General features: G+C 40.0%; 1 long non-coding RNA gene and 1 pseudogene across 1 annotated transcript; one reads left to right on the top strand and one right to left on the bottom strand.

Moving 5' to 3' along the window:
- Window positions 1-3,733: 3,733 nt before the first annotated feature.
- LOC123878658 lies at window positions 3,734-19,241 on the top strand (annotated as a pseudogene).
- LOC123878734 lies at window positions 8,211-9,165 on the bottom strand. The gene is made up of 3 exons (XR_006798860.1): window positions 9,078-9,165; window positions 8,694-8,879; window positions 8,211-8,488 (listed from the first exon to the last, which is right to left on the bottom strand). It is a non-coding gene; the product is annotated as an uncharacterized LOC123878734 (long non-coding RNA).
- Window positions 19,242-24,158: the final 4,917 nt, after the last annotated feature.

Raw genomic sequence — 24,158 nt, 5'->3', positions numbered from 1 at the left:
TCGTGTATATTGAAAATGTTAATTGAAAAAACATTGGTAAAACCAAAATCGTAAGTGGAAACACTATTAAGCAAAAAAGCATCTCGCCGCGAGATATATACTCTTTGGAGTAAATGTATTTCTTTTTTTTTTCTCTCGTCTGGCTTTACAAAGATTAGCCAATGTCAAGTTTGTAGTTATGTGACAAGTTAGTTGAACTATACAAGTATGGACCCCGCTGTGCCGGCGCTCGCCGACATACGTACGGCACCCCTTTAGAGCGCTTTCCAGTCAGTTCTAACAAAAAAAAAAAAAACCAAAAAGGCAGAGCACGCCCACCAGCTAACACCAACACAGACGAAGAGTAAATTCTTTAGACTGGTATATAGTGATCTGTGGAGTAATGTAGCCTGTAGGTAAAACATCTTTTGTTTCTGGTCGGTGGTAAAACATGGAGGTGGCGACGAGACGAGAAGCAGTTTATAATTTATTAGATTTAGAATCAGTGTTTTTTGAGTTGAGTACTTGCCTATTAGATGGCTTTGTTTTAAAATTAAATTTTTGTACTATCGTTAGTGTCCTGTGATTAAATCACGGCTTCAAGTATTATTTCACAATTTGCTAACATAGTTATAAAATACCACGTGCTGAATTTCATTTTGTTAAACTTCACGATCGACTTTTTCGCTTGAGGTACCTATTTGCCAGTGTTTTGTATAATAAATAATGCATTTCGGATGGTCCAGTTCGTATTTCGTATCAGAAATAAAACACTACCTAAGAAGAATTATGCAGGGAATATTGCATTTATTTGCCTTGTGTATTCTTTTTTTCGATTATTATATTTTTCCTATCTTTGGATCCAGTTTCATATAAGATTTGGGATTCTCTTGGTTTTGTGTTTCTCAATTTCTTCAATTCTCTTAGAATAAGTTTAATGTCCACTTTTTTTATCTTTAGTATAGGCCTTAAATATCGCAAGAATTTTCATGTAGAATTGAAATCTTGATTGGATATTTCATTGTGATGATACCTTGGTCGATTTAAATGTTCTATGTGTTTTGGACACATTTCGTGTAATCAACGGCATTTGGCTCGAAAAGGAAAAGCCCTCATTTTCTAAAGGGTACTATTTAAATGCCCACCAAAATAATTTTTAGACCCTAAGACTAAGCACCAAGTAAAATGTGTTAACTCCAAATAAAATAAACCCACTATACTGAGGTGCCTAAAGAACTACGTTTTGAGTTCCAGAATAATGACACACTCATCAGAATATTGTAATAAGCCTTTTCTAAATCCGTTAATAATGTTTGAGGTCATTTGAGGATGATTAATTGTGTCTTGAAACAGGTGGGAAAAGTTTGTTTCTGTAACAGATTTATTTACATTTCCAGGTTTTGTAAGGAATATTCGGGCAACATCCAGTTACTCGGGGCAAAAACACTGACGTTAGCAGGATGCAGCATGTTCGTAGAATTCAGAGGAAGAGTGTACTGGATCTGCCAAGTTGCTCACACATAGAACTTAACACATATGTGATCTATGCCTGTGAATCAGCAGTAGAATCGGTTTTGAAATAGTATTTTTCCAGCCTTTGAAGTCGTTGGTGGCATATTCTTCGAATATGTCACTCTTCATCCAACCAGATTCACTTCTACCAAGGCTCCCTAGATCTAATTCGAACCACTAGGATATGGAACGCCCTTCCGGCGTCAGTTTTCTCTTCCACCTATAATATGGGTACCTTCAAGTCAAGAGTGAATAGGCAACTTCTAGGCAAGCGCGCTCCATTTTAGGCTGCATCATCACTTGCTAAAAGGTCTGAAAAAAAAAAAGGCACCGTTCGCTATTTTGTTTTGGTGGTCTAATGTAAAGAAAGACGTTGAAAGAAGGATGCATTTGCCCATTGGCGTTAGGACATGATTAATACCGTCAAATTGTCTTTTTAAGCCCCAACCCAAAAAGAGGGGTGTTAAAGTATTGGAGATGCTATGGGAGGGCAGCACAGCCATGGTGCGTGCGTCTGAAATCATGGCAGATGCAATACAGTCTGCTGGAGTACTAGTTTTCATTCAACAGAATGAAAATAATACTAATTAATAAATTAATTTATTACATAGTATTATTTTTAAGCCCTGACCCAAAAAGAGGGGTGTTATAAGTTTGTCGTGTGTATCTGTCTGTGGCATCGTAGCTCCTAAAGTAACAAACTGATTTCAATTAAATTTTTTTTGATTGAAAGATGGCTTAATCGAGAGTGTTCTTAGCTATAATCCAAGAAAATCGGTTCAGCCGTTTGAAAGTTATTAGCTCTTTTCTAGTCATGTAAGCTTTTTGAAGTCTGTATGTTATTAGTGAATCTACCGCTGGTTTGAAATACAGTTGGCATGTAAGAATCTTAGTTGTTGAACTGTCATATCTACTTGTGGCATAAGCTTCACACTTGGTGGGAAGGGACTTGTAGTCATGTTTTTCTATATGATGTCTGTTGATTTCGACCTAGGTCTTGTATTTCTGGTTTTGATGATGTAAAGTGAACTTGAAGTTGTGCGTCGTATTTTAAGTTTGATGATTCTGTTCATCAACTGGGTTTGAGGAAATCCAAACTGGCTGAGTAGGTATATCCGAGATATATCCAAAGTTTGGAAGCTCTCAGAAGTTATTTCAAACATTTGCTTTTAATGATTGTTGGATTATGTCCTAGTAGATTGGGAAAGAGGAATATTAGTCATGTTTTTAAAAAAATCTGCCTGATATTCTTCAAGTACTTTAATTAATAAGTTGTAGCAACGTATTTTGCAATTAAAATGTTTGAAGGGTGTGAATCTACCACTGTAAAACTACACTTTGTGTACAGTTACATACAGTTGTCAGAATCTTAGTTGTTGATGTTGGAATGTCATACCTACTTCTGGCATAAGCTTCATGCTTGGTGGAAAGGGAAACTAATGGTCCCCACCATTAGTCACGTTTCTCAATGTGCGGTCTATAGATTTCATTAGGTCTTTTATTTCTGGTTTTGATGATGTAAAGTGAACTTGAAGTTGTGCGTCGTATTTTAAGTTTGATGATTCTGTTCATCAACTGGGTTTGAGGAAATCCAAACTGGCTGAGTAGGTATATCCGAGATCTATCCAAAGTTTGGAAGCTCTCAGAAGTTATTTCAAACATTTGCTTTTAATGAAATTTTTGTTGGATTATGTCCTAGTGGATTGGGAAAGAGGAATATTAGTCATGTTTTTAAAAAAATCTGCCTGATATTCTTCAAGTATGTACCTTAATTAATAAGTTTTGTTGCAACGTATTTTGCAATTAAAATGTTTGAAGGGTGTGAATCTACCACTGTAAAACTACACTTTGAAATACAGTTGTCAGAATCTTAGTTGTTGATGTTGGAATGTCATACCTACTTCTGGCATAAGCTTCACGCTTGGTGGGTAGGGAAACTAATGGTCCCCACCATTAGTCACGTTTCTCAATGTGCGGTCTATAGATTTCGATGATTTTCTATAAAGTGAACTTGGAATTGTGCGTCGGATTCTGTTCATCAACTGGGTTTGAGGAAATTCAAACTGGCTGAGTAGGTATATCCGAGGTCTTTCAAAGTCTGAAAGCTCTCAAAAGTTATTCCAAACATTTGCTTTTAATGAAATTTTTGTTGGATTATTATAATAATAATTTTTATTTAACTTATACATAAATTGATTACATACACAGCAAGATTGAGATTCCTACCTTCTGCACTAGGAAATACCTATATTGAGAAGGTAGGCAGGCATACAAAGTTTAAAGTTTTATGTCCTACTAGAGGATGCCCGCGGCTTCGCCCGCGTGGATTTCGGTTTCATTAAATCCCGTGGGAACTCTTTGATTTTCCGGGATAAAAAGTAGCCTATGTCCTTCCCCGGTGTGTATCCTAAGTCTGTACCAAATTTCATTAAAATCAGTTCAGTGGTTGGGCCGTGAAAACGTAGCAGACAGACAGACAGACAGACAGACAGACACACTTTCGCATTTATAATATTAGTATGGATAAGTGCTAGCATGACTGGAAAGGGGAATATAAGTCGTGTTTAAAAAAAAACTGCCTAATATTCTTCAAATACCTTTAATAATTAGTTTTCATCACCGACACCACAGTTATTCAAATCAGGTAAGTTCGTGGTATTGCCCTGATAAACAAAGTTCAAGACCAGTCCTTTGTAATCAGTTATAACAATTTTATTTAATACTTGCAGGTTGTGACTTGTTTTTCAAGACAACACAACGACAGTCAAATGGAATCATTTATTCGCCTTTAAAAGTTCTAAAGTGTATGTATCTGTAGTTGATTTCAACGTCACACACAAGCAACACTTAGTATTTTTTTATTGCGAGATACGTATTTATTTTATTGTATAAATGTATAAGCAGGCGAGCGTTTTCTTTGCGTGGTGTTGCACCTGTCGGAGTTTCTTTTCGGCCGCCTTTAGGTTGGTCCCGTTTTTTTTCTATTTCTTTTCTTCTAACTGCGATCAGTCCTTGGACTATAAACAGATTTAGGATTTTTAAAAGTTTCAACACATTTTCGGTCCCGTTTTCTGACCTAATTTCTGTTGGATCCTTCCCGACATCATTTTTATCAGCGCTGAGTGAGCCAGCAATCCCTAGGTGTATGACTCTCAGGGTGAGACATGTGAAGATGGCCATATATCTTTTCTGTCGCGTTCGGTCGATGGTCACTGAGAGGGGCCCAAAATAATCAATAAAATAAAGGTCACGTTCGTCAAACTGATGTTTGTGGAAATGTTTTTCACAAACACGTCTTCGAAGGAAAGGGTACAATTTAAATGCCCACCAAAATAATTTTTTAGACTCTAAGACTAAGCACCAAGTAAAATATGTTAACTTCAAATAAAATAGTGTTACGGGTTGCCTTCAATGATGCTACACAAAACGTTTTAAACTAATTTATTTCACACAACATGCACTTAGGCTAAATCTTATCCTAGGTTTTAGGCGCCAGGAGAGTTTTTCTATTTCGTACTGGAACTCTGCCAAAACCAGACCTCGGCTAGCTGTATTCAGGGTACGCATTAGCGGTCAGCCGCCCAGGCGGTTCGTCTTAGCGGCTAGCCGCCTGACGCGGTTGAAACAGCGGCTGACCGCCACGGGCGGCGAGCCGCCTGATCAACCGCGTCAGGCGGTTGAACCGCTAGTCGGAGAATTGCGTTCAGTCTATAATAATTGAAATGGACGCTATCGAGATAGCTTGTGTTATCTATTTGTACTATTGAAAACGACGACGACAAAGTAAAAATAAAATTGATTCATCCGTTACTGCAAACACGACACGAATCTGGCCAGTTTGCAATTTGTTTTCAAGAATTGAAAAAACACGGAGATAAATTTATATAATATAGCTTCTCTTTGTTGAATTTCGATGATAAATTTTTCATAAAGTTTTCATGACTGCGCTTTCCGACCTGCGGCACGCGGCGTACTCAACCGCCTAGTGCGCCCGGGCAAGATGGCGGCCATGCTTCCTCCGCTTGCGCTGCCTCCCGTTCAACCGCCGCGGTTTGAATTTCGTCGCAGTTTAGTGCGTACAAAATGCGTGGTTCCATATAAAAGCGGCTGGCCGCGCGGTTAGCCGCACACGCGGTTAACCGCTAATGCGTACGAGCGCTTACAAAATACTTGTAGAAATTCGGTGGGTCTAAGGACCTCTGTTCCATTTGGATTGGTTTCCTTGGCCCACAGGTCTCGTGCAGCAGCTGGGGCTCTTGATGTTTATAGTGAATTTCTTTTCAGGGCATTGAATTGATACACGTGTGCCATCATACAACTTTCACTTTATTATTGTAGTTAATTTGTTTAACACCCGGTACAACACGTAAGAAATTAGAATATTCTGTACAATCAAAAAACGGTTTGGCGGCAAGTCCTAGTTCTACATGACCGTTAGTTATACGAGACACGAGTACATATTATCTATGTGTTGTCTATGTGTGTCAGAGTCGCGCAGGTTTACTTGAATTAAAACGAGAATTCTAATTAAATACGAGCAACTATATTTCACCACTTTGCCAGTTCGAGACAACGGGCACAAGAGAGCATAGGGCATAGACAAATAAATGTACACAGATAAAATTTACATCTCAATACTCCCACTTAAATTATATGTCCCTATGCTTAAACCCCATAACCTTTTATTTAGGTACTAGGTTCATGTTTAATTGGGTATTTCTTTATAATAATAAAAACATATTGTCTTTTTGAAGTTTTACTTTTTTCACCTAAGCACACAGAGTGATATATACACACAGACATAGACATAAAAGTTTAACCAAAGACTACAACTTAATAATACAGACTATTCCTAATAAAGATATTAACAAAAATTAACAAACTTGACAACCCTATGCTATCTTAAACAAACCAACAATCAATCAACTATTACTCAAAACAACTTAACACTTGGTCTCTGTTTTTGACAAATTTAGTTACTGGTAATGCTTTAGCAAGAAAATCTGCTATTTGATTCACCGAACTTACATAATTAATAGATATGATACCAGCTTCAACTTTTTCTCTTATTAACTTATATTTCACATCAATATGTTTTGATCTCTTGTGATACACAGGGTTGTGTATTAATTTAATTGTACTCTGATTATCAATACAAAGAGATATTAATTTTTGTGGCACTCTAATATCAATAAAAAGTTGTCTAAGCCACTACAATTCCTTTGCAGCTTCTGCTGCTGCCATAAACTCGGACTCCGTAGTGAACAAAGCAACTGTGGTTTGTTTTCTACTAGCCCACGTTACTGGACCACCATTCATCATGAAAATATATCCCGAATTCGACTTCCATGAGTCCAGGTCTGAGGTTTAAGGTACAAACAAGAATGTGTGTTTGTGTGTTTGTGTGTGTGTGTGTGTGTGCGTGTGTGACATGATGTTAAGTATGGTGCGCGTAAAAAAAAAATGTTATTTGTGGAGTAGTGAAATGTGTCGATTAAATGTCTTTTTAGAATAGCGAAAAATGTCAATTTCAGAGTAATGTTTGTTATAGGTGCGAGTTATTCTTGCAATAGCTGAGTTTTGGGAGTATTTCTTTCTTTTAAAAGCGACTGTTGCGTTGAAAAAGATTTAAATAAAAAAAGAGCTAGTTTCGCTTGCCTTTTTCGATGACGTACTTTCAGTTCAAAAGAGGTGCTTACTTGACAACGGTAGCTTATGAAAAACTTACAATCAATGCATTTAGTGAATGATAGTGCTTCCTATTGAAAAAAGCTTCCTCATCCAGGTGGGGCCGTATGATAGCAATGTGGGTACCATCAACACATCCAACAACACCTGGGAAGCCAAAAACGTCCATGAATCTGTAAAAAAATATTAGTTTTTATACTATTCTAGTAAAATATTTGATCATTTGTTCTATTGAATAAGATTTGAATTATTGGATAAAATAGTATAACATGGTGCTCTTACCCCTTCATAATAGTCCTTCTCTCTTCAATGCTGCTGGGGAATTTTATATGCCGCAACAACACTTCTGACCGGTTGAGGGCGTCGGTCACTTCAGCCACACGCTTGTGGACGGCAGTTTGGCAGAGCCCCAAATTGAAGTCTTTACCGACCCGTCTCTGGTAGCTGCCACCAGCATAAAAGTCTAACGCAGCCATGATCTATGATGGATACAAACAAGTACCTATGAGATTAATTAATTATTTTTTTTGGTGGGACTAACGGATCCCTTAGGTGTAATTGGCTAGCTTTTTTGCATAATTTTTTATCCTATTTTTTATTTTTGTCATTTTCATATTTTTCAACACTAGGTACATTATACTTACTTTCAGCTCTGTAGAGATACCTGTCGATCTCTGCTTTGGCCGCAAATATGGCGTGAGTTTGTCGACTAGTCAGTGGAACAGCGCCAACTAGGCAATAAAATTCAATTTATTCTTTTATTTTTTTGACGTGACAACGTCTTATAATTCGATAGAGCCGGCTGCACGCACGAAAAAACATGACTCATGCGGCGTTACCTCGCTCTGAGGCGTTCCATGTACCTAAGGCTTGAAGTGCAAGCGAGAGCGCGGAACGAGCGACAAAGAAGCACAATCGGCCTTTGTTGTCACGTTCAACTATCGTCAGTAAACCGACTTTACAGACAACCAATTTTTTTCGATTAAAAATGTTTTTAATTAAGGAGCTTGGTATACGCATATTATGTTTACGTGTGGGTCGAGTTCATAGTATCGCGGTACATCTTCCATAATAATATTTCCTCCGATTATAATTTTATTATAAGTATAGATAAGATTCCTACCGGATTCGTGATCAGAAGATAATCACCCGGCAGTTCGGGCAGGTATAGGCCCCTGTCTTGAGCCAGTTTTCGGGACACGCTCGATGGAAGTTGTGGGTACAGTGGAGGGAAACCAAATCTTCCTGGTGTCTGCACACCACATCTAAACATATCGAGCATGTCTCTTCACTCCATGCCCTTTGCAAACTGAAAGAAAAATATACGAATACAACTTTACTTACTTACTAAATACTTACATTAGAATTGTAACTTTATAAATTGTGCCTTATGTCGATGACACTACGATGGTGTGCAGAAAAACTCAACCGAGTCTACGTTTACACCACAATCGTAAAAAAACCTATAAATATATTCTTTATAACCAAATAAAGAAATACTCGTATGTACCTACCGGATTCGTGATCAGAAGATAATCACCCGGCAGTTCGGGCAGGTATAGGCCCCTGTCTTGAGCCAGTTTTTGGGACACGCTCGATGGAATTTGTGGGTACAGTGAAGGGAAACCAAATCTTCCTGGTGTCTGCACACCACATCTAAACATATCGAGCATGTCTCTTCACTCCATGCCCTTTGCAAACTGAAAGAAAAATATACGAATACAACTTTACTTACTTACTAAATACTTACATTAGAATTGTAACTTTATAAATTGTGCCTTATGTCGATGACACTACGATGGTGTGCAGAAAAACTCAACCGAGTCTACGTTTACACCACAATCGTAAAAAACCTATAAATACATTCTTTATAACCAAATAAAGAAATATGTACCTACCGGATTCGTGATCAGAAGATAATCACCCGGCAGTTCGGGCAGGTATAGGCCCCTGTCTTGAGCCAGTAGAGCGGAGGGAAACCAAATCTTCCTGGTGCACCACATCTAAACATATCGAGCATGTCTCTTCACTCCATGCCCTTTGCAAACTGAAAGAAAAATATACGAATACAACTTTACTTACTTACTAAATACTTACATTAGAATTGTAACTTTATAAATTGTGCCTTATGTCGATGACACTACGATGGTGTGCAGAAAAACTCAATCGAGTCTACGTTTACACCACAATCGTAAAAAACCTATAAATATATTCTTTATAACCAAATAAAGAAATATGTACCTACCGGATTCGTGATCAGAAGATAATCACCCGGCAGTTCGGGCAGGTATAGGCCCCTGTCTTGAGCCAGTAGAGTGGAGGGAAACCAAATCTTCCTGGTGTCTGCACACCACATCTAAACATATCGAGCATGTCTCTTCACTCCATGCCCTTTGCAAACTGAAAGAAAAATATACGAATACAACTTTACTTACTTACTAAATACTTACATTAGAATTGTAACTTTATAAATTGTGCCTTATGTCGATGACACTACGATGGTGTGCAGAAAAACTCAACCGAGTCTACGTTTACACCACAATCGTAAAAAACCTATAAATATATTCTTTATAACCAAATAAAGAAATATGTACCTACCGGATTCGTGATCAGAAGATAATCACCCGGCAGTTCGGGCAGGTATAGGCCCCTGTCTTGAGCCAGTTTTCGAGACACGCTCGATGGAAGTTGTGGGTACAGTGGAGGGAAACACAATCTTCCTGGTGTCTGCACACCACATCTAAACATATCGAGCATGTCTCTTCACTCCATGCCCTTTGCAAACTGAAAGAAAAATATACGAATACAACTTTACTTACTTACTAAATACTTACATTAGAATTGTAACTTTATAAATTGTGCCTTATGTCGATGACACTACGATGGTGTGCAGAAAAACTCAACCGAGTCTACGTTTACACCACAATCGTAAAAAACCTATAAATATATTCTTTATAACCAAATAAAGAAATATGTACCTACCGGATTCGTGATCAGAAGATAATCACCCGGCAGTTCGGGCAGGTATAGGCCCCTGTCTTGAGCCAGTAGAGCGGAGGGAAACCAAATCTTCCTGGTGTCTGCACACCACATCTAAACATATCGAGCATGTCTCTTCACTCCATGCCCTTTGCAAACTGAAAGAAAAATATACGAATACAACTTTACTTACTTACTAAATACTTACATTAGAATTGTAACTATAAATTGTGCCTTATGTCGATGACACTACGATGGTGTGCAGAAAAACTCAACCGAGTCTACGTTTACACCACAATCGTAAAAAACCTATAAATATATTCTTTATAACCAAATAAAGAAATATGTACCTACCGGATTCGTGATCAGAAGATAATCACCCGGCAGTTCGGGCAGGTATAGGCCCCTGTCTTGAGCCAGTAGAGCGGAGGGAAACCAAATCTTCCTGGTGTCTGCACACCACATCTAAACATATCGAGCATGTCTCTTCACTCCATGCCCTTTGCAAACTGAAAGAAAAATATACGAATACAACTTTACTTACTAAATACTTACATTAGAATTGTAACTTTATAAATTGTGCCTTATGTCGATGACACTACGATGGTGTGCAGAAAAACTCAACCGAGTCTACGTTTACACCACAATCGTAAAAAACCTATAAATATATTCTTTATAACCAAATAAAGAAATATGTACCTACTGGATTCGTGATCAGAAGATGATCACCCGGCAGTTCGGGCAGGTATAGGCCCCTGTCTTGAGCCAGTAGAGCGGAGGGAAACCAAATCTTCCTGGTGTCTGCACACCACATCCAAACATATCGAGCATGTCTCTTCACTCCATGCCCTTTGCAAACTGAAAGAAAAATATACGAATACAACTTTACTTACTTAATAAATACTTACATTAGAATTGTAACTTTATAAATTGTGCCTTATGTCGATGACACTACGATGGTGTGCAGATAAACTCAACCGAGTCTACGTTTACACCACAATCGTAAAAAACCTATAAATATATTCTTTATAACCAAATAAAGAAATATGTACCTACCGGATTCGTGATCAGAAGATAATCACCCGGCAGTTCGGGCAGGTATTGGCCCCTGTCTTAAGCCAGTAGAGCGGAGGGAAACCAAATCTTCCTGGTGTCTGCACACCACATCTTAACATATCGAGCATGTCTCGTGACTCCATGCCCTTTGCAAACTGAAAGAAAAATATACGAATACAACTTTACTTTCTTACTAACAAAGACCACCCATATCTTTAATAGATGAGTGTATGATGTGGAAGTCTATTCAATGAAGTCAATCTATTGACACATATTTCGAATTTTCATTTTTAACCTTCGTCATAGGTGTAATTCCTTCTTTTAAATAAGTTTTTATCCGTAACCACGAATCATGGACATCGTTCTTTTCCATTTTATGTATATTGTGGCGACAAGCTATTCCAAAGCCCTAGTTCAATCTTTATGGTTATTGGCTTTTGGTGGTTCAAAGTGCACTGGATGATCTCCTTTGTAGGCCTATGTATACCTTTCTGCTTCCTGTTTTGGCTGTTTTTCTTTTGCCTCTTGTGGATCTTTGGCGAGACGTCCAAGATAGGATGGCATTGCAAGGGGTTTCTAGCTTTTTTTCTGTATTTCATCTTTATGTTAGCCTGCTCGTCAGAGATTCTATTAAATAGCTGTTCATTTTGTCTTTTGATCCTGTCAATCATTTCGGCATCAGTTTGATAGGCCAGAACGTCTTTGATTTTAACCAAAGGGTTCTTCGCTCTGGCTACCTCTATCGTCAATGCTTGACAGTCCTTGATGTGCTGTTTTATTAGATTTAGGTCTTATTTAGTGTTGCAGCTAGACCTGTAAACTTACCGATTCCGGACGGATCGGACGGGCAACAACAGGCTTCATCTAGTGCGACGGTTCCCAGGTCTTTGGTCTGGCCTGTTATAACACGGGCCGTGGGACGCTGTGACCCCACCTTAATTCTTTTCTGAATTTGTCTTCGACATCGTTGACTAATTGACTCTTTCTTCTTGATGAATATCGTTATTATTTTACAATGTCAATATTATATTTTAATTTCATTTTTTTGGTATACACCAAGCTCCAACCTGAAAATACACAGTACCGGTCCCAACTCGATGTGTACAAAGATATATAACAAAATCCCTGACCACAAATAATAACATATTCATCAAGAAGAAAGAGTCAAAGTCCCAAAGACCTGGGAACCGTCGCACTAGATGAAGCCTGTTGTTGCCCGTCCGATCCGTCCGGAATCGGTAAGTTTACAGGTCTAGCTGCAACACTAAATAAGACCTAAATCTAATAAAACAGCACATCAAGGACTGTCAAGCATTGACGATAGAGGTAGCCAGAGCGAAGAACCCTTTGGTTAAAATCAAAGACGTTCTGGCCTATCAAACTGATGCCGAAATGATTGACAGGATCAAAAGACAAAATGAACAGCTATTTAATAGAATCTCTGACGAGCAGGCTAACATAAAGATGAAATACAGAAAAAAGGCTAGAAACCCCTTGCAATGCCATCCTATCTTGAACGTCTCGCCAAAGATCCACAAGAGGCAAAAGAAAAACAGCCAAAACAGGAAGCAGAAAGGTATACATAGGCCTACAAAGGAGATCATCCAGTGCACTCTGAACCGCCAAAAGCCAATAACCATAAAGATTGAACTAGGGCTTTGGAATAGCTTGTCGCCACAATACACATAAAATGGAAAAGAACGATGTCCATGATTCGTGGTTACGGATAAAAACTTATTTAAAAGAAGGAATTACACCTATGACGAAGGTTAAAAATGAAAATTCGAAATATGTGTCAATAGATTGACTTCATTGAATAGACTTCCACATCATACACTCATCTATTAAAGATATGGGTGGTCTTTGTTAGTAAGAAAGTAAAGTTGTATTCGTATATTTTTCTTTCAGTTTGCAAAGGGCATGGAGTCACGAGACATGCTCGATATGTTTAGATGTGGTGTGCAGACACCAGGAAGATTTGGTTTACCTCCACTGTACCCACAACTTCCATCGAGCGTGTCCCGAAAACTGGCTCAAGACCTATACCTGCCCGAACTGCCGGGTGATTATCTTCCTGATCACGAATCCGGTAGGTACATATTTCTTTATTTGGTTATAAAGAATATATTTATAGGTTTTTACGATTGTGGTGTAAACGTAGACTCGGTTGAGTTTTTCTGCAGACCATCGTAGTGTCATCGACATAAGGCACAATTTATAAAGTTACAATTCTAATGTAAGTATTTAGTAAGTAAGTAAAGTTGTATTCGTATATTTTTCTTTCAGTTTGCAAAGGGCATGGAGTCACGAGACATGCTCGATATGTTTAGATGCGGTGTGCAGACACCAGAAAGATTTGGTTTCCCTCCACTGTAGTCTGTACCCACAACTTCCATCGAGCGTGTCCCGAAAACTGGCTCAAGACAGGGGCCTATACCTGCCCGAACTGCCGGGTGATCATCTTCACGAATCCGGTAGGTACAATCGTAAAAAACCAGTTACGGAATGTCGCAGGTGGAGGACACAAAGAAAAGTCCGGATACTTAAAATTAAATTTAATATCCAAAATTACAAAATTAAATCTTACTAACTAAACGTGTGAATATTTCCGAAATAAGGAATCAATTGAATTATGGGAACGCTCGTATATCGCGTTCTCGGGCAGGTAACCTTACCCGAACGCTTACGCAGCGCTATCGCGGACGAAGCACGTAAGGCTGGCGCTACAGGGCTGTGCTATTTAACTCTTCCCGCCGCAGATCCTCAACTATTTCAGTACTCGTAGTGAAAAAGTTGCAGGATGAGCTGAATCAGCTGTGGATGATGTGATCGCATGGTCCTCTGCTGTGGTGTTGCCTGGCTGACTGACGACTAGTCTTTGACCTTTCATGTAGCGACGAATTAGAATAATTGCTGCGAGTGCGATTGCACTAAGAAGAAGTATGTAGAGTGGGATCGTTGTGTGATAAACGGCATCAGAATGGCCAGAAGTAAGAAGTGTTTGTATCTCTACTCGTTTTTGGATGTCATGAAGATTACTGAGATTTATGGAATTAATTTTGAAGTGTTTTCGGATTTGAGTAGGTCGTTGAGTTGGTTGAGGTTAGTAATACGAGGGTGGGTCAATAAGTCCTTAGAATAAAGCATTAGAACAGGTTTTCTTTTGAAAATTATTATAAATTTTTCAACATAATCTCCTTGGAGCTCAATACACTTTAACAGACGTTTCTCTAATTTTTTCAATCCATCAGAAAAATAAGATTTTGGAAGATCCTCAAAATAAGCATTTGTTTGATCAATAACTTCTTCGTTCGAAAAGAAACGTTGTCCAGCGAGCCATTTTTTCAAGTTTGGGAACAGGAAAAAGTCACTGGGGGCTAAATCTGGCGAATACGGTGGGTGATCGACCAATTCGAACTTTAATTCTTCGATTTTAGCCATTGATTTTACACATGTGAACGCGTGCGTTGTCCTGATGAAAGAGAATTTTTTTACGGGCCAAATGAGGCCGTTTTTCTCTTATTATGACCTTCAGCTGGTCCAATAAAGATGCATAATACTCCCCTGTTATTGTTTTTCCTTTTTCCAAATAGTCAACAAAAATAATTCCACGTGCATCCCAAAAAACAGTAGCCATAACCTTACCAGCTGATTTCACTGTTTTCGCCTTCTTTGGACACGGTTCACCACTAACAATCCACCAGTTGTAAACAGTTGCAAATGAAGGAGCAGATGTGCCGTGAACTAAATCTAACTCATCTTTTATTTCTTTAGCAGTTAAGCCTTTTATATAGTAATGTTTAATCACAGCTCTAAACTCATTTTTTTCCATTTTTGAAAATGAACGAATTTTTTTTTTTCAATACACGAGTAAACACAACAACTCAACCTATCGATCTGAAACTATACAGCATACCTAGTCGATAGTGCCGCAACATAAAACCGGGCCGTCGAAGTAGTAGTGGCACCCCCTCTAGGTTTTTCTAAGGACTTATTGACCCACCCTCGTATCTTCATTGACTATGGTAACGTGCAATTGTCTTTGAAATTTGTTCAGAGGATCATCGACTATAGGAATTTCTAATATGGGATTTTCGTGTGAAGTACGGGCAGTTTCAGTTGAAGAGTTGGTAGTTAGAGCCGTTTCAGTTGAAGAACCACGAACAGGTATTGAAGCGGTTTCAGTTGAAGAACTATGTTCTGGTGACGGTGGTCTCTCTGTTGGATTGACAATCATAGAATCGGTCTCTTCGTTACAAATTTCGACCCTAGATAAGGCATCAGCATTAGCATTTCTTTTACCTTTCTTATAAATTACTGTAAAATCGAACTCACTAAGCTTTAAGCGCCACCTGGTTAGACGAGAGTTGGGCTCTTTTAGGTTCATTACCCACTGTAGGGGCTTATGGTCAGTTAGAATTTTAAATTTACGACCGAACAAGTAAGGCCGAAAGTACTTCGTCGCCCAAACAATGGCTAAGTTACCGGCAGGTTGCTGTACATTCGCAGACAGGGTTGGTGATGGGAACGTAGGTACATCAGTCTGGTTGGCGCGCGAGCCCAAAAAAGATTCCCCCAACTCTCTGTTGGCCAACAAAGACGCGATTCGTTCCTCCATTCCTTCATGACGAGTCTCACTAGCACCGGCTGTGCCGCGAGGCATCTTTGATCTTTTAAAAAATGCCGGTTATGACGCGATTACGTCACCACACAGTTAGCACGTACACCACAATATAGTTTCTCGGGCCACTAGTTGGGACGCCAGTGTAGTCAGGTTCTTCGAAAGAAAACACATAATTCGGTTCCACGAGAAAAACTATAATACATATGGAAAATAATGCCCGTGTATGTATGATGTAATTTATCCAGTTTTTTTGCCCAAACAAATGCCAGTGAATCACTTATGGTAGTTTCTTGTGCCCGTTGCTGTGATTGAAGAGTTGTTTGTGAAAGAAACTGATTCGCTCGATCTATCAACTCATTTTGTTTGGCTACCAATGACTTTTGTTTTTTAATTTGGTTTGAGAATGATGGAGGTACAACTGTATTGATTGAAGAAAAGGATGGTCCCGACAACGAGTGTTCTGATTCATTTATAGGTTGAGATTGAGTCTTGTCCTGGTTTTCATCAGTTCCTTCAGGTCTTTGGTCCTGAAATAAAATAAAAGCATTAAGTATTTAAAAGTGCAAGTTCCATTACAACAGGTTAGTAGTTTTACCGTACTGTTTGAGATTTTACGATTATTGTTTTATCTTTCAGATGCCGACACGTGCAGAAGAATGGATAACAATAGCCAATGATTTTGGACATATGTACCAGTTTTGGAACTGTTGTGGTGCTTTAGATGGTAAACATGTTGGTATAAAGAAACCTGCTGCATCAGGTTCTATGTATTATAATTATAAAGGTTATTATAGTATCGTACTTATGGCACTTGTTAATGCCAAAAAAGAATTTATAATGATAGATGTAGGAACTAAAGGTCGAGTTTCTGATGGCGGCGTATTATTTTATACGAAATTCTGGGAATTATATCAAAAAAAACGCTCTTAATTTACCACAACCATCGGCACTACCAAATACAAGCCAAAAATTTCCATACGTTTTTATATCTGACGAAGCATTTGCATTGGGGCCCAATTTAATGAAGCCCTTTGGTCTAAATGTATTGAACGAAAATCGGCACGTATTTAATTACCGTCTTTCACGAGCACGATCAGTAGTTGAATGTGCTTTCGGAATACTAAATTCAAAATTCGGTGTTTTCCAAAAAGATATACCCTTTGAACCGGACACTGCTACAGTAGTAGTAGTAGCATGTTGCTACTTACATAATTATTTGATAAGAAATGCTGAAAACACCTATTGTGTTACAAATAATAGTGATAATGCACAAAATGTTATGACATTGGGAGAATTACAGAGGACACATAGTCGAAATCCAACCTGTGATGCGAAAACTTTAAGAGAAAATCTATGTAATTATTATTGTAATGAAGGCAGAATATAACGACATTTTTGACGATTTCAGTTTTATACAAAACACCCTGGAATCTCTCAGTGGTCATACATATCTATGTTATAGACACAATGTATAATATTTAGGTATAGCTATTTAAACCATAAAAGAAACATAAAATCGAAGGGTATTTTTAAGTATTCGTTTAATTTTAGTTTATTTTGATGGCGTGGCGTGGAATGCAAATAAAGTACCTACCTACTTAATTTTTTTAATTTATTTATTCCTTAAACATATAGTTTAACTATTCTCCATTTCTAGGGTTCCGTACCTCAAAAGGAAAAACGGAACCCTTATAGGATCACTTTGTTGTCTGTCTGTCTGTCTGTCTGTCCATCCGTCCGTCCGTCCGTCCGTCCGTCCGTCCGTCCTATGTCAAGAAACCTATAGGGTACTTCCCGTTGACCTAGAATCATGAAATTTGGTAGGTAGGTAGGTCTTATAGCACAAGTACAGGAATAAATCTGAAAACCTAATTTGTGGTTACATCATTTAAAAAAAAATTAAAATGTGTATGTGTTAATATGAATCAACTACTGCTAATAATACGATGGAAGAGAAATCTTTGTAATTCATAAACATGGAACCACTGTTGTTTGGCTTTTTTATCCTAATATGTTTACCGTCCACTGCACCAATGCAATGGGGAAAGTTTGCTCTAGTATTAAATCCATTGGCGATATATTCCCAGTCAGATATTGTGTTGGGTAATGTCATAAACTCCCCATGCAAATTGTTCCAAATAGCATTCGTTACTTCCTTAATAATGTTACTGATCGTAGACACTCCGACTCGGTAGGCGTAATGTAAATCCTTGTATGAACACCCAGAAGCCATATATCTGCAAGTAAATTTAATTATATTTTTCAGCTAAATCGATCGTAAAGAAGTGGACTAATATTAGAGACAGCTGGATGAGGAGTATTAATGAGAAAAAGAAATCAAAAAAATCAGGATCGTCTGCGACATGTCCGAGAGCCTACGTTTATCATCGTCAAATGTTGTTCTTAAAAAAAATTGTGACGCCAGCTGACACACATGATAGTGCAACTATTGCTACACCAAACCCAGCAGACGGATAGTACAGCCGCTACAGTTACATCAGATGTTACCCATGACAGTGCGATGGCTCAGGACAATTTATTTGGTGAAGATGTCGCAAATAATCAAGATGCTACAGATGAAAGTCAACAAGAAACTAATAATGAAAATTTAGTAGGTGGTTCGAAAAGAAAAAAAAAGCAGACCATCGAGGCAGCATTTAAACGTGTTTAATAAGAAAATGAGTGAGTTTATAGATTATCAAATGGAATGCAAGAAGAAAGAAGAAATGAAAGAAGACCGTAATTTGTTTTTCTTTAAAAGTCTACTTCCATCATTGGCAACGCTAAACGATAATCAAACATTAGAATTTCAATCAGGCGTCTTAAATTTATTGCAAAATATAAAGAACCGAAATGAATGGTCTCCTGCACACTCATCAACATACAACTATCAACAAATTTGGCACAATCACAAGGCTATTTTACATCGCAGTACCAAGCATCACCAGTCTCAAAGTATTCAATCGAATGCTTCTGATTTACCAGACTTTCATAATATGTAGTTGGGAAACTTCAAACTGTGTACACCTACCAAGCGATTTTCTATAATTTCTTAATCATATTTTTAATAAATAATTTAATTATAATAAAATACAGTATTTCAATCTTACCTTATACATATCGCTAATTTTTCTTCTGGTCTAATGCTTTTCCTCATATTTGTATCACGCTTTTTCAAATCTTTTTCCACTTTTTTCAAAAGATTATCAAATGTAGGTATAGTCATTCTAAAGTAGTTAAAAAATTTTTGTGGATCATTTCTTAACTGCTGCATTAGAGTTGTAAAGGCACCAACTGTTGATCTTCTTTGTACTATTGGGTTTAACCACAATCTTTTTCTACGACGCTGACGGCGATAATACCAGTATAGTATAGCAAGACTGTTCACGTCCATCGCTTCCAAATCAACGTGAGAAACTGTGCGCGCTCTTGCTAATAAAAGCCGGATGGTGAGTTCACACGAGATCCCGATACGAGGCCGTCGGATACGGCTAGGGATTGCAATCCAGCGGCATTTTCAATCCAGCTGGATTTTTGCTGGATCGAAGCAAATCCAGCTGGATCCAGCGCGGACCCAGCACCTATCGTTTTCTCAAAGAAATGCAATTTTTTAATGTTTTCACTGTAGAAATTTTAATTACTAACTACGTATATTTGTTTGTAGTTATATTATGAGGTTCTTTCCTATGAAAAAAGCGTTTTTAAAAAGGAAAAAAAGAAAAACTTTTTTTTTTTTAATGTAATTGGATACATATTTTTAATCAATCGGAATATGTACCACTTATTTATACACTTTCGCCATTTTATAGGTAATTCATTGATTCCAGTGCTGAAATAATTGTGGGAGCAAGAATCAATAAATCTTTGAAGGCAATAGAATCTTTGGACTGAATCGATATTGAATATTTTCTCCTTGCAAGAAATTGTCTAAATTTCGAAAAAAGTATTTGTTGGAGCAAGTTTTGGGGAGTATGGTGGGTGTTTCCAATCACAGCTCTTTAATTTAGCGACCTTTGGACGTGAAGTATCAGGTCTAGCGTTATCGTGAAGCAGCTGTGGGCTAGAGCAATTGACCAGTCCAGTTGTTTAACGGCTATAGCCATCCAGCTTTCCCATCGTGGTTTGCAATTGTAGACAATAGAGATCTATCGTAATGGTCTAGCTTTTGACGTGACAACGTCTTATAATTCGATAGAGCCGGCTGCACGCACGAAAAAACATGACTCATGCGGCGTTACCTCGCTCTGAGGTAACGCCGCCAATTTTTTTTCTTTTCATTTACGTACCTACCTATTTTACTAACTTTGTAGGGCTCTCAGATTCTCAGTCTCACTAATTTTCGAAATAAAGTTACGTAGCCTATCCCACTTAATAGTTCAAGTTATAATATAGTTTCAGACTTGAGAGGCCAATCAATTATGTTACAGTTTTTTTTTACTTATCTGAAAAACATTCAATGGTTTTTTTGCGCGAAAAGACAGTTAATTACTTGTTTTTAGCTGATTGCGGATCCGCACCGCTGGATCCAGCGTCAGATGCTGGATCCAGCAAGCACCAAATACGTGCTGGATCCAGCTGGATTGCTGGATTGCGGATCCAGCATTGCAATCCCTAGATACGGCCAAGCAAGATGTGCTGTGTGAATACAACATTCGGTTTTTCCAGATCCGATGAAAATAAGATTCGGCAAATCGTGTCTTCGTGTGAACGTACTTTTACTCATGTGGTGGCCCAGTATGTACACGCCGTGGACATTCGTACAATGGACTGGTCAGCTCGAAACCCTGACTTGAATCCGATAGAACACTTATGGGATGAGCTGAAATGCCGGATTCGAGCCCGGATACCTGCTCCAAGTTTATTTGGTAAAATTTTAATAACACCATTGAATAAATTAAAAACATTCTTTTGGTATCCCGAGAAAATATAAATACAGTTTAACCCTTTTTTTTTTTTATCGCTGGGAAATGCTTTTACGCATCCCTCCCGGAAGCAGAGCTGATCACGCTGCTTCCGGGGGGGTATGTGGGACTCGCTGGCAGAACCAGAATACCCACTAAAACCCAGCGGGGCCGTCTGCGTCATGACGAGACGACACAGGAACGCAGTTTGCATACCACTGTGCCGTCTCAACGATACCGCCACATTACTGGACATCCCTATGGGATGCCGACGCCTTGTGTGTGGTTATGTCCTCATTTAGGGCACGAGGTAGCGCGCATATTGGCGCCTCCTTTGCCCCTGGCGTTTACGGCGTATGGGATGAGCGTTGGGATCCAGCTCTCTTTCCCTTTCAGCCGCCTCCTTCAATGCCATCACCTCCTCACAGAAGGACACCATTGCCGTCCAACAAGTCTCATTGGCGATCATCGCGTTTATCACGCTTGGGAGCGATAGATCGCTGCCCAAGATGAACGACAATGGATGCCTCTGCGGCGCCCAGGCTGTGCATTCCGCCAGTGTGTGCTGTGCCGTATCGGAGGGTGCACCGCATTCGTGGCAGGCCGGGGTCACTTCCCGCCTTGCAATCTGGTGCAGGTACTTACCGAAACACCCATGTCCTGTAAGCACCTGCACCAACCGATAGGTTAAGGTCCCGTGACGTCTTTTCAGCCAGTGCTCCAGGTGGGGCTGTATTGCCACGACAGTCAGGGTGCCCGCAATAGGGTTTTGCAAATCTTCCTTCCATTTGCTGATCAGGGCCGTTTGCGCAATGGCTCTAATCCTTTGAACTTCGTCCGGACTTGGCCTCTCACCCTGAGCCCTCAGATCCGCTCGGTACCGGTACACCTCCGCATGCACCTCGGCCTGGAGTTCCCACGGTGGGTCACCCGAAAGCAGCGTAGCAGCGGTCCATGACACTGTGCGGTACCCCCGGATATTTCGCACAGCTATTATTCTTTGCGGTCTCCGCAAAAGCATTTTGTTTTGCGGAGACAGAGCTTGCACCCACACAGGTGCCCCGTACAGTGCCATACTCCTCACAATTCCCGCGTACAGCCGTCTGCAAGTCGACTCAGGCCCTCCAATATTTGGCAGCAGTCTGCCGAGAGCTGCGGCGGCGTTGACAAGCCTGGGACCTAGCTGCTTAAAATGCGCTCCAAAACCCCATCGTCCGTCCAAGGTTAGGCCCAGTTATTTCATAGAGGCTTTGACCTTCACGACTGTGCCCTGGACGTTGATTTGCGCGTCCCGGGGTGGACCTCTGCGTGAACCATGGAATAGGAGGGCCTCAGTTTTGGAAATTGAGACCTTCAGGCCCAGCATCCGTATCCTGTCCACCACCATGGACGTACCGACTTCTGCAAGGCGAGCCGCTGCGTCATAATTCTCCCCACGAGCAGTGACTAGGGTGTCATCAGCGTAGCACAATACCCTCATCCCCGGAAGCAGTGGACCCCGCAGGAGCCAATCGAAACCAACGTTCCAAAGGGTTGGCCCTAGTACTGAGCCCTGCGGGACTCCACTACCTACGCGGTGCTGGTACAATCGTCCATCGCTACCTTCCCAGATGACATGTCTCTCTTGAAGGTATGCCTCCAACAATCTCCTGAGATAGGGTGGCACTTCATGGTACCGAAGTGCCTCCCGTAACGTCTCAAAAGGAAGACTATTGAAAGCGTTTGCGACGTCGAGAGAGACCGCAAGGACCACGTCCCCTCTCTCTACCGCCTCCGTGGATAAGCTCTTCAGGGCATCTAGGGCATCTAACGTCGAGCGGCCCGCCCTGAAACCAAACTGCACCTCGGACAGACCCGGTCCCACCGTCTCAAGATGCGAATTGAGACGTGCGGCAAGAATCCTCTCGAAAAACTTGCCCATCTCACTAAGCAACACAATTGGTCTATATGCCGCAGGGGAATCTAGCGGGCGGCCCTCCTTCCGCAGCAGGCACAACTTTCCATCCTTCCATGACTTCGGGAACTGTCCAGAGCGCAAGCACTTGTCAAACAGCTCTCGAAGCCGCTCCGCCAGGTATTCCAATGCTATGTGCTACAGTTTAACCCTACCTTAAACTTTTAGCACTAATTTAGGGGAGATAAATGCCATAACGTTGGTTTTGAAGAGATATTAACATTTTTTCAATCAAAGGATGACCTTTCATGTTTTTCTTAAGGCCTCGATATTTGTCAGATTGAGTCATTGCAAAGAGGGCATCCCTGAGTTGCATGCATAGGGTTAAATGCTGAATCTTGTTTTGTACCACATCCTGGTATCTCTCTGCCTGTATCTAAAATGATGCACGCAGAGCCAGTCCGGGCTATCCGGGGTACGTCTGGACCTGTTTTCCTCTCGTCCTCGGGAACGCGAACGACCACGGAACCCTCCGCGACCTCGCCTGCCTCGCCAACTGTGTCTGGACCTGTCCAGCTGGTCCAACCTTGCATGTATCCTGGCTATTTCAGCTGCCATCGACGAAGTTCCGGGTACCGCCTCCTTTGCTGCCACTTCTGCTACTGGTTGGGTTTTCATAGTTTCCATTACTTTGTCAGCAATCACGGCTAGTCTGTCTAGATCTTTGGCTTCTGTCGCAGCCAGAACGCCTCGTGCTGCTGCTGGTAGCAGATTCTGCCATAATACGCTTAGGGTATCATTATTAATTTTACCTCTGGCCAGATCCTGCATCTTTCGGAGGAGGTGGCTGGGTTTCTGATCACCCAGTTCCATCTCCCCGATGAGCTTCTGTATCTGGCGGTTCTCCGACTCTTCATATATGTTCAGCAACCTTTCTTTAAGTACCTCGTACTTACGCTCCTCCGGAGGATTGATGAGGATGTCCGTCACCTGTTGTATGACATCCTTTCCTAGCTTGGATACCACTATGTTAAACTTGGATGCGTCTCCTTGTTTTTGTGGTGCCAGTATTGCCTCCAGCTGGATAAACCAGACCCTAGGTTGGTCGGTCCAAAACTCCGGGATCTTCGACGTGAGAGATATCGACGCTAGATACGTGTCTTCGTCCTTCACTACTGTCGTAGGTTGCGCCATTTTTACAGTTTTTTAGTTTTTCACTTCCTTGCACGTGTTAACTTGAGTTGCCCTAGCTTACGTTACGTCACTTTATTTTAATAAAATTAACACGCGCTACCCTGGTAGTTCAAAGTCCGAGTCACCAATGTACAGGTATTTATTGTACAGGTATTTGATGTATATATATTTAATGTACGACGAATGTTGCTGTATATATATAGTAGCGCCGTGTTCTCTACCAGGGTAGTAATAAAAACAAAAGAAATGAACACTAAAAAATATATATTATAATTCACTATTTAAAATTACAATTTCTTTGGAAAGTACAACACGATACAACGGGCGATCC

Source organism: Maniola jurtina, chromosome 26 (assembly GCF_905333055.1).
Source record: "Maniola jurtina chromosome 26, ilManJurt1.1, whole genome shotgun sequence".
In the NCBI taxonomy this organism is placed as follows: Eukaryota; Metazoa; Arthropoda; class Insecta; order Lepidoptera; family Nymphalidae; genus Maniola; species Maniola jurtina.
Note: the sequence above shows the minus strand (reverse complement) of the source record. Positions and strands in the feature narration are given on the sequence as shown.